The following is a 12096-nucleotide window of genomic DNA, read 5'->3' on the forward strand; positions in this document are numbered from 1 at the left end:
TTCCAGCCTTATCTGCAATGAGTAAAAAATTGAAAACAGCCAATAATTTTACAAATTTGATTGCTGTAGAGATTCACTTGAATACAATAAAGTGATCCAAGTAAATAAGCCAGAGCTACTTATATCGACATGAATAAACCTCCAAAATGAAAAATAATGGTTGAGGTAGTAAAAGCAACTTGCAAAACAATACACATAGCGCGAATGGTAACATTTACCTAAAAATTGAAAACACCCAGAACGATACTATATAATCTTTATGAGTGCAATAAATACAGTGATGGCATAGAAATACAGAGGAATGAAAAACACCAAATTCAAGATAGTATTGTCTCTGGAGAGCCAGCAATGGAGCTTCAACTGTATCAGCAATGTTTCATTTCTTTAAAACAAACACTGAAACAAACATGGCAAGATGTTACAGTTCAACTCAAATGTTTCTCATAATAGTCTCCGCAATTTTCTGTATATTCAAACTAGTTTACTATGAATTTAAAAATACAAGGTAAAAATATATTTTATTTGCCTTTCCTGATGTTCGTGATACCCACAGCTCTTACATCTTCCACAAACAAGGAGCTGTAACTGCCAGTGCGCAAGTGTAGTGAGCTTTACCTATATTCTGTAAACACCGTCCACTGTTTACTGGTTGCTGGCCTCAGGCCGGGCACTGCTAGATGGTTAAAGCTGGAGCACTGTCAAGCGCCTGGAGTCCAGGTCAATACAAGTTGTGTGCAACAGGGACACCTAATGGTCAGAGAAGGTATTTACCTGCACTCTTGGGTCTGAAGGACTGGGTAGCAACAGGCCAACGAACGCTACCAGCTGTATTTGGAGGCCTGTTCTTTCGGCAGCTAAGTAAAACAGAACGAAGGATTCCGGATTGGAGTGGATTACAGCTGGTCAGCTCCCTTCTCAGCCGAAGCAGATGAACATAAACTAATTCGGAGAATTTCGATTCGATTCGGAGAATTCTCGATTCGGAGAAATTCGATTCGGAGAATTTTCCTCTCCTTCCAAGAGCTGAGCCAAGTCGTAAGTCCTGAAGAAGCTTTCTACTGGCATCCCCGACAACACCAAGGCAGCGCCTGGAGCCCTTTGAAAATAATGTCTCAAACCCACATGTGAAGTGAGCTTTGAGGGGAAGAAATGTTTCTGTAGTTGGGTAGGAAAGACTGCATGGGGTAGGGACAGGTACTTTTATCCATTTCAAAGCAAGCTGGTTAGTGATGCTACATAAATGGGAAGTAGTTTTCAAAAATCATGGAGTGTCAGGGCCAGACAAGACCTTGGAGCTCATGTTACCAACTCCCCACGGACACTGGACGTCTTGAAATGTCTGAGAATGTACACGTGACCAAGAACAGAAGTAACTCAATAACACTAGCATTTCTAGCACTACACCGAGGACCAGTGACGTGTGTGTTCCCCCAGACAATACACTCAGATGCGCCAGCCCGTCTCCTTCCACAGCTACTTATAAATCCTCTAAGTCTGCACAGTAACAGGCCACAGACAAAACTGACTCTGCTTATTTGCTTTGACATTGAAATAATCACCAGCCTGAACCTTTCAAAATTACTAAAAATCAACATCTTCATTGAAGGTCATTAAGTAATTAGTGCAGGGAGAGCGCTAAATTCATCAGTCTAATAAAGGTTCTCCAGAGAGACAGGACCAGTAGGAGAGAGAGAAAGGGAGAGAAAGAGAGAGAGACTTATTATACAGAATCAGCTCCCACGATTATGGAAGTAGACAAGCCCCAAGATCTGCAGGCTGAGTCGGCAAGCTGGAGACACACAAGAGCTGATGCGTTAGTCCCAGTCTGAGTTCACAGGCCTGAGGGGAGTAGCTCCTGTCCAGAGGCCAGTAAGTTTGAAACCCAGGAAGAGCCAATGTTTCAGTCAGAAGGCTGTCCAGCAGGAAGAACTAGGGGGAGGGTCAGCCTTTTCATTCTTTCTAGGCCTTCGCCTGATTAGATTAAACCCACCCTTACTGGGGAGGGCAATCTGCTTTACTCAGCCTCCAATTCAAATATTACTCTCATCCAGAAGCATCCTCACAGACCCACCCAGAATACTGTCTGACCAAACATCTGGGCACCCTGTGGCCCAGTCAAGTTGATACATAAATTAACCATCACAGTCAGTAAGAGTTAATCCCCTGGAGGATGAGGGTAGGAGCTGAGAGAGGCAAGTGCCCACTGCCCCACAGGTGCCCTGGCCAAGGGCCTGATTCCCTATGGCCCAGCTTCTTGTTGTTTTCTGTACCTGGAAAATGGGTTGCCAAGCTTGTATCAAAACCCTCCTCTTGGGCTTCCCTGGTGGCACAGTCTTTGAGAGTCCACCTGCCGATGCAGGGGACACGGGTTCGTGCCCCGGTCCGGCAAGATCCCACATGCCGCGGAGCGGCTGGACCCGTGAGCCATGGCCGCTGAGCCTGCGCGTCTGGAGCCTGTGCTCCGCAACGGGAGAGACCACAACAGTGAGAGGCCTGCATACTGCAAAAACAAAACAAAACAAAACAAAAACAAAAAACCCCTCCTCTTTCCCTTCTCCAGGACACATTCCAGTCATTGTGGATATTGGAGCAGAGGAGGGTGAAAGCCAATTCTTGTAGCATTTCTGGAGTCTTTTTACCTGGAAGTTTGCCTCAGGGGTCATGGATTTGTGAGGAGCTGGGGTGACCAGCTGTCTGGTTTGCCCAGGACTGAAGAGTTTCCTGGGGATGTGGGGCTTTCAGTGCTAAAACTGGAGCAGTCCTGGGCAACCTGGATGACTATCACCCAAGGAGCCCTGCCTTGCCTGAGGGGTTTCAAGTGGCTCCAGGTTCTTTGTCTCCTTTGGTTTAGATACCTTGTCAACCCTGGACCCATAGAAGTGTCCAATGGTCTCGTGGTCAAGCGACTCAGAGAGGGGTCAGCTGCAACTTTGGACCCCAGATGTTTTCTTGGTGGTGCAGTAGTGATGGATGTTTTGTGGCTGCTTCAAGTCACTGCTTGATGTGCAGCCCTTGATACTGTGATGGGGCAAAGCCCTGCCCACAGCCCACAGCCAGGCTCAGGTTCTTGCCAGCGAAGTGCCCACTCCCGGATGGGCCTGGGCTGTGCCTGTCTCAGCTCCCAGACAGGCTGCCACCACTTGCTTATCTGGGAAGCATGGGGCAGTCGGTTCCTTGCAGATGCAACTTTAACAGGAGCCCTGAGATGTTAGAAGCAGAAGGGACCCAGGATCTCTTATAGCCAGATATTTCTATGTGGTCCCTCCCCCACTGAGAGATGCAGGAAGATTCGGGATGTTACTCAGACCAGCTTTCTTTCTTTTCCTTTTCTTTTCACTTTGTAACAGCTTTAATGAGGTATAATACACAGGCCATACAATTCACCCATTTAAAGTATACAACTCAAGGTTTTTATACATTCACAGAGCTGTACAACCAACACCATGATCTAATTTAGAACATTCTTATCATCCTAAAAAGAAAGCCCATACCCTTTAGTTATTATCCCCTTACTTCTCCCAACAGCACCCGTCCCCCAGCCCTGGGCAACCACTAATCTACTTTCCATCTCTATAGAAATATCTTTAGTTACATAACTCTTTCCTGTGTACTGAAAAACATGTAGCTAACATATCAACCCAGGACCTCACAGATACTGCTGCTTGGAAAATGCTAGATAAAAATGGGTAAGTGTACAGACACAAAAATAAACTCCAAATGGATCAAAGACCTAAATGTAAGACCGGATACTATAAAACTCTTACAGGAAAACATAGGCAGAACACTCTTTGACATAAATCGCAGCAATATCTTTTTCAATCCATCTCCCAGAGTAATGAAAATAAAAACAAAAATAATGGGGCTTCCCTGCTGGCTCAGTGGTTAAGAGTCTGCCTGCCAATGCAGGGGACATGGGTTCAAGCCCTGGTCCAGGAAGATCCCATATGCTGCAGAGCAACTAAGCCCGTGAGCCACAACTACTGAGCCTGTGCTCTAGAGCCCGCGAGCCACAACTACTGAACCCATGTACCACAACTACTGAAGTCCGGGCGCCTAGAGTTCATGCTCCACAACAAGAGAAGCCACCGCGATGAGAAGCCCGCTCACCGCAACAAAGAGTAGGCCCCGCTCACCGCAACTAGAGAAAGCCTGAGCAGCAATGAAGACCCAACGCAGCCAAAAATAAATAAATAAACAAACAAACAAAAATAAACCACTGGGACCGAATTAAACTCAAAAGCTTTTGCACAGCAAAGGAAACTGTAAACAAAACGAAAAGACAACCCACAGAATGGGAGAAAATATTTGCAAATGACGTGACTGACAAGGGATTAATCTCCAAAGTTTACAGACAGCTCATGCAGCTCAATATCAAAAAAAGAAAAAAAAATCAAAAAACGGGCAGAAGACCTAAACAAACATTTCTCCAAAGAAGACATACGGATGGCCAAGAAGCACATGAAAATACGCTCAACATCACTAATAGAGAAATGCAAATCAAAGCTGCAATGAGATATCACCGCACACCAGTCAGAATGGCCATCATCAAAAAAATCCACAAACAGTAAATGCTAGAGAGGGTGTGGAGAAACTGGAACCCTCCTCCACTGTTGGTGGGAATGTAAATTGGACCAACCACTGTGAAGAACAGTATGGAAGTTCCTTAAAAAAACCAAAAAATGAGCTAACCTATGATCCAGCAATTCCACTCTTGGCATATATCCAGAGAAAAGCATTGTTCGAAAGGATACATGCACCCCAATGTTCATTGCAGCTCTATTTGCAATAGCCAAGACATGGAAGCAACATAAATGTCCATTGACAGAGATATGGATAAAGAAGATGTGACACATATATACAATGGAATGTTAGCCATAAAAAGAATGAAATAATACCACTTGCAGCGACATGGATGGACCTGGAGATTATCATACTAAGTGAAGTAAATCAGAAAGAGAAAGACAAATATCACGTGATATCTCTTATATGCAGAATCTAAAAAAAAAGAGAAAAGAAAAGACCAATACAAAAGAACTTATTTACAAAACAGAAACAGACTCAGACTTAGAGAATGAACTTGCAGTTACCAGGAGGGAAGCGGCAGGGTGTGGAGAGGGTATAGTATAGATTGGGAGGTCTGGATTGACATATCCACACTGCTATATTTAAAATAAAAAGCCTCTCCATGAAAAAGAAAGTATGAGAATAAAAAATAAGAGATTAAAAGAATGGGTAGGCAAATGTAAAATAGATAGCTAGTGGGAAGCAGCTGCATCGTACAGGGAGATCAGCTCGGTGCTTTGTGACCACCTAGAGGGGTGGGATAGGGAGGGTGGGAGGGAGACGCAGAGGGAGGGGATATGGGGCTATATGTGTACATATAGCTGATTCACTTTGTTATACAGCAGAAACTAACACAGCATTGTAAAGCAATTATACTCCAATAAGGATGTTAAAAAAAAAAATGGGTAGGTGTAAAATCAAGTAAGGAGAAGTGCCAAGTAAACACTAGTACTGGTACTCTGGTGAACGGACAGAACTGAGAAGCTGGTATTTTCTCGTGCTTTCTCCTTTGCTGCTGTCACTTTCTCCCTTCCCTGCTCCTCCCATTTTCCAGCTGTTCCTGGAGCACTTATTTAAGAAGCTGCCTGTGCCCCACGTTCCTTGTCTTTCCACCAAATCTCCAGGGCATTTCAATGCCGGGCCTGAAATGAGAAGGGCTGCCACCTTCAGGAACTTCTCCCCCCCTCCTCCACTAAGGTGTCCACGAAGGGCCAGAGAAAAAGGCCCTGGACAGCAGAGCAGGGACTGGACGGGGGTCAGGAGAGCGGTCCAGCAGCCCAGCCACAAGGGGACCTACCTGGAGGAGTGGGCCCTGGGAACAGCCAGGACAGGGCCCTGTGCTCCACGGAAGGCCCGGCAGCCCTGCGGTCTCTCCACAGACCAGCCCCCACGTGCCCCTGAGCCTTAGATGGACCCACCTCATTCAGTGGGGACACACAGGGCAGGGGCCCCTCCTGCTGGACTCTGTGCGGGACAGAGAGGCGACGGGGTGAGGCTGGGACCCAACTCACAAGACTCACAGTGAAAGCCGCTCCACATCAGACCCTCCAGAATTAGTTCTTTTGGGAACACGTTTCTATGCAGTTTTTGTTTTTCTTCTAAAGAGTTTTACTAAAATGTAATTAACATACTACGAACCGCACATATTTAAAGTGTACAATTGATCTGTACACCCACGTGTATACACCCACGTGTATACACCCACGAAACCATCACTGCAATCAAGATGATGATGTATCCACGGCCCCCAAGTTTCCTCGTGCCCCTGGGTAACCCCTCCCTCCTCCTCCTCCCCACTCCCTCATCTCCAGGTAAAGTTGCATCTCCTTTCTGGCACTAGAAATCAGATTACATTTTCTAGAGTTCTACATAAATGCTATCATACATTATGTACTCTTGTGTGATGGGCTTCTGTCACAGCCTCATTTGAGATTCATTCATGTTGCACATACCAGGAGTTCATTCCTTTCCCCTGCTTAGTGGCATTCCATCACATGGTTATGCTACAAATTGTTTATTCAGTCACCTGGTGATGGGCATTCAGGTTGTTTCCAGTGTTTGTCTATGACAAATAAAAGCTGGTATAAAAATTTATGTGGAAGTCTTCATATGGATATACACTTTCATGGCTCTGGGGTGAATACCTAGGAGTGAAGCAGCTGGATCACATAGCAGGTGAGTGTTTAACTTTTTTAAAAACTGCCAAACTGTTTTCCAAAGTGGTTGTACCATTTTATTGATGGTACATTCCACCAACAGTGACGCAGTTCCAGTTCCTCCACTTCCTTGCCAACACTCGACATGGTCTATCTTTTTTATTTTAGTCATTCTAATAGGTGTGTAGCGGTATCCCATTGTGGTTTTAATTTGCATTTTCCTAACGACTAATTATGTTGAGCATATTTTCATGTGCTTATTAGCCATCTATACATCTTCTTTGGTGAAGTGTCTTATTCAGTATCTTTATTGGTCTGTTTGTTTTATTATTGAGTTTCAAGAGTTCTTTATATTGTCTGGACACAAGTTATTTAGCAGGTACATGTTTTGCAAATGTTTCCTCTCAGTCTATGGCTTATCTTTTCATTCTCTTAATAGCATCTTTCGAAGAGCAGTCCAATTTACCAATATTTTCTTTTATGGATCATGCTTTTGTACCTAAGAAATCTTTGTCTTAAAGGTCAAAAAGATGTCTATGTGTTTTTGTAGACATGAAACTAGAAGTTTTATAGTCTAAGGTTTTACATGTAGGTCTGCGGCCCATTTTGACTTAATTTTTGTATATGGCACGAGTTCAGAAAATGATCTGAGTTTGAGTTTTTGTTTTGATTTGGCTTGTACATGGACATTCAATTGCTCTAACACCATTTGTTTAAAAAACTATCCTTTCTCCACTGAATTGCCTTTGCACCTTTGTCAACAATCAGCTGTCCTAAACAGGGTTTCATTTTGTTTTGTTTTCCGTTCTGTTCTCTGGAGCTGTTTGGAGCCTCCCTTAAATCACAGGGGACGGCAGCCCCTGCACCAGGAGCAATTTGGTCTTTGCTACCTGCTGTCCAGCCCTCGTCAAGGCGCCCTCCGACCCCAGCTCTCCTCACCCCTTCAGTGAGAACAGCACACTTTTCCACATGACCGTCCGTCCCCGTGATGAAAGTGGTCACTGACTTAAGCAAACTGCTGCAGCCACACGGTGGACCCCTAAGAAGATCCCTCCCGCCTTCCCGAAGCTTCTGTCCACTCCTTATGGCCTCCAGGTCCCCAGAGGTCCCAGCAGACAGCCATGCTTTCTCCTTCGCAAAGAAGAGAACTATGGGTCCCTGCCCGGAAGGGTCCTGGGGCCGAAAGCTCCCCTGGGCCTTGAGCGAGCCTCCCAGGAAGGGAGTCCCTGGGAGTTTCCTTCCAGCTCCATCCTGATGGGAAAGCACCACATCTGGTCCACCAGCCGCAATGGCTCCAGCACAGCCCTCACCTACAGCACCCAAGAAGGAGGCCCAGGCCACCGGAGTCCATGGGCACCACAAGCCCTGGCTGTGCACCCAGACTCTGTAATGAGCTGACCCATCAGAATCAATACAAAGTCGTGTGCCTCAGCTCCCAGCGAGGAAAGAGCAGGTGTGGAAGACACGGGGGACGAAGCGGGGCTGCAGGCGGCAGCCGTCCGGTGAGATGCACGCTGGGAATCTCCTCGGGGGCTTCTGGAAAGGGGTTAAAAGCTGGAGACTATGAGTGACGTGGTCCAGCGAGTCCAAAGGACAACTGCCTCTCCATATGAGATATGAGGCTGAGCTCCGACCAGGGTGTGAGCCCTGAGGGCAGGGGCCATGCGGTCAGGTCCCGGGGCGGAAACGCTAGGGAACCCTTCTTGGCACTGCAGCTCCTAAACCACTCTTGGTAAACAAGCAAAGGGAAATTTCCCCAGGGCCCCAGGCAGGGACTTGCCAACAAATCAAAGGTCAGCAGAGCCACAAATCAACTGTATTTGCACCAAATAGTTTGTGAAGAGTTATTTGAAAAATGCCTTGGCCAGAAAAATTCCCTGGAGCTGAATCAACTCAAAGAACACAAACAGAGAATGGGAAATGTGCATCTTCCTCCTCTCCGAGGCGATCAGCTGAACAGTGAGAGCTGCCCCCTCTCCCCCGCAATAGCACGATCCCAGATGTAAGTGTTCGTGGCCCAGGGTGCCGAAAGGTCTTCGTGCGACAGCCACTGCAGCCGGCAGACATAGAGCTTGGGCGGGGCCTGCCCAGATCCTTCAACCTTCCAGGGATCCAGGGCCTGCACGAGACGCTCTGGCAGTGGAACCAGCATGAGGCTCTGCTCACCTGGACTGTGATGTCACTGACATCAGCCAGGTGTGACCCGGGCCCTAGCCCATGAGGACCCTCTTTCAGTTAAATATGCACGCAAGTATGGAAAGAGATCTGGAAGGATCTACACCTTGGTGTTATCAAATGTCAATTCAAGATGCCTGAATTTTCTGGATCTTTTATAATGAATGTGCACTTTTATTATTTTTTTAAAGGCAGCATTGTTTAGCAAGAAATTGTTTTCTTGTTACCAAAGTTATTAGCTATAGAAGATTTAGAAAACTATAGAGACCAAAAAGGGGAGAGGGCCACCTGTGATCATAATCCCCCCACCCGGATATATTCTCTTGAACTTCTAGTAAATTTCCTTTGGTTCTTTTCTATAAATATGCATTTTTTACACAAAAAAGAGAGATCATATGGTACATTCTTTTTATAATCTACTTTTCTACTTCATAATGTATGCTCAACATTTTCTATGTCATCAACATCCTCCTACGGTACCATTTCAGTGGCTTACAGTATTCTATTAAATGGATGTACCATGCTTCATTTAATTCGTTCCTTCCACTGAGGTTTTCAATCAACAGACACATCTCTCTAAGCCACTGCAGGCAAATTGTCATAGTGCTGTTCTACAAATGTGCCTACCATATGCAGACATACAGCAGAATTGCATTTTCCGGCCCCTGGGGAGTTAGGTGTCGTCATATCACTTGTTTTGGCCAATGAAACGAGAGCAGTGATGAGCCTGGGAGGAGCTTTAAGCGTCTGTGCCCATTTGAGAGCGGTCTGTGCACGCACAGCCCCAGCCAACCTACAACGGACACAGAGCACAGTGGGGAAACGAGCCCTGGGGTCTTAGCCATTGGGATTAGGGACCGTTTTTTGTTTCTGTAACGTAACCTCTCTGGCCTTGACTGCCTGGCCTCAGGGCTGATGGAGAGACAAGGTTAAAGACAGAGTCCCAACCCTCCAAGTGTGTGTGGTCTTGTTGGGGACGTCCAGCCTGAATACAAGGAAAGAGTTCAATGATGAGCCGCCAATCACCATTCAGAGCCAGGACGCCGTGGAGCAGACGGGAAACGTCCAGCCCCTGAAAGGACAGCAGGACGCTATCTGAGCAGAAGGTGCTGGGATGGCCGGGCAGGCTTTGTGGAGGAAGCATGAAGGCTGGGGAGGTTTGAGGGCAGGGGTGGGGGGCAGGAGGTCAAGGGCGGTGGGAGAGCAAAGGCGTCGTGATCGAGCACAACACGGCACCCAGAGGACTGCTGAGCAGGTGATTTTGTGTGAAGCAGAGGTTCTGAGCAAATGGGGGCTAAAAACAGTCAGAGAGAGAGAAAAGGGCCTGTTTGGGAGAAATCACTGCTGCAAGGAGAGACGTTCCCAGTTTTCCTTTGGAGAAAAAATGCCTCCATAACCTGCCTCATCAAGAATGGCATGGGTGAATCTGAACTTCGGAGGTTTAATAGGGCTTGCAAGTCAAGCATGCCCTTGATTTGAAGACAAGAGTAAGGTGACTTCAGATAGAGTCAAAACTATTGTGGTTTTCAAATCCTATTTGAGTGATCTCTCCCCACAGCTACAGGTGCTGACCACACTTTCCATCTTACCAGTCAGCCAGTGTCAGTCATTCAGTCAGCCTGTCAGTGTCTCTCAGTATCAGTCAATCCACCAATCATTGTCTGTCAGTCAGCCAGTCTGCGTCTGTCAGTCAGTCAGCTAGTCAATAAGTACAGCATTCAGCTGGTTTCTGAGCGCTGTGCCCATTCGCCTCTATCTACCCAGCACCTTTCCTGTTTCTGTCATGGGGATAGGTATGTCATTCCTCCACGAGGACACACAGGTGATGTTTCCCCAGGAATTCAGAACAAAGTAATTCCCCAGCTGGGTCAGGCCCTCAGCCCCTCATTTTCAGCCTGGCTGCCAGCTGCTAGGCTGAGCGGCCGTGATCCCAAGGCTTCCTGAGGGCATCAGCTCAGAAGTGACTGAAAGGGACCCAGGTCACCTGAGACTCTGGGGAGGCGCTTCCTCCCCTGCAGGGGTTTTGGAGGCTTCCCACCTAAGTGCTCATCTGGCCACAGTCCCAGGACTGGCAAGATGAACACAATGATACCTCGGGTGCCGTAGCAGCAGGGCCTCCCAACTTCCTCCCACAGAAAGCTCTGCCGTCTGCTGTCTGTGGATGTGACTAAGGGGAAAGTGAATAAACACAGCAGCTCCTTTCTCGGGTGCAGCCAGTGTTGGGGGTGGAGGAGGGTGGGGACATCCTAAGTCCTGGTGCACAGGGACCTTCCCCAGTGACAGACGCCCTGTGTTCCCCATTTCTTGCTTGTAGAGAAAGCTTTAGTCTCCTAGGCCTTCCCTGAGTTCCAAAGAACAGGCCCAAGCAGTTAATGATTAGAGAAATAAAAAAGCAGAAACAAAGGAAAAGCAGTGAAGCAAAAAAGTAATAATAACCTAAATAATAGTCCAGCCATAAAAGAATCACAAGACTCCGAGTTTCTCCCTGAGGGAGATAAACTTCTGACTCACATTTTTAGTTGTTTTTACAGAAGCCAGGACCCCACCAAGTGAAAACTGCTGACCACAAACACGTAGACCCTAGACTGGTTGGACCAGAAGGTTGATGATTGAGATTACTGAAATATCACACTGTTACCTCACCACTAACCAATCAAAAAACTGTCCATGTACTGTGCAACCCTCAGCCTTGGTGTTGCCTTTTAAAACCCTTGCCTGAAAGCCATTGGGGAGTTCAGGTCTTTCGAGCGCCAGCTGCCCATTCTTCTTGCCTGGCTCCATGCAATAAATGCTGTACTTTCCTTCCCCACAGCCCAGTGTCAGTAGATTGGCTTTGCTGTGCATGGGGCATTTGTTTTGTCTGCCTGGACACTGTCCCCGCTTCTTTGAGGGAAACACTCACCATCCCCAACTCCCCACAAACTACCTGGGTTCAGGTATGAGCTGATAATCAGTGTGCACTTAAGACCCAGTGAACCAATGGTAGAACCTCACAGCAGCTGGTTGGGATGGACACGTGATCCAAGCCAGGCCAATCAGAATTCTTCCCAGGATTTTTCTGAGACTGCCTCCTGAGTCCTTTAGCCAGAAGGATATGTGCCTGTCTGCCAACAGAATGGCTTTCACAGTGCAGGGAAAATCTTAAGGGAGAGAATGATCGCACATATAGAAGAAAACAGATGAGAGAGTCCTGACAGGGTTC

The sequence above is a fragment of the Delphinapterus leucas genome, chromosome 12, assembly GCF_059928025.1.
Source record: "Delphinapterus leucas isolate spDelLeu-1000000601 "Yukka" chromosome 12, BTC_Dleu_Yukka2, whole genome shotgun sequence".
NCBI lineage: Eukaryota > Metazoa > Chordata > Mammalia > Artiodactyla > Monodontidae > Delphinapterus > Delphinapterus leucas.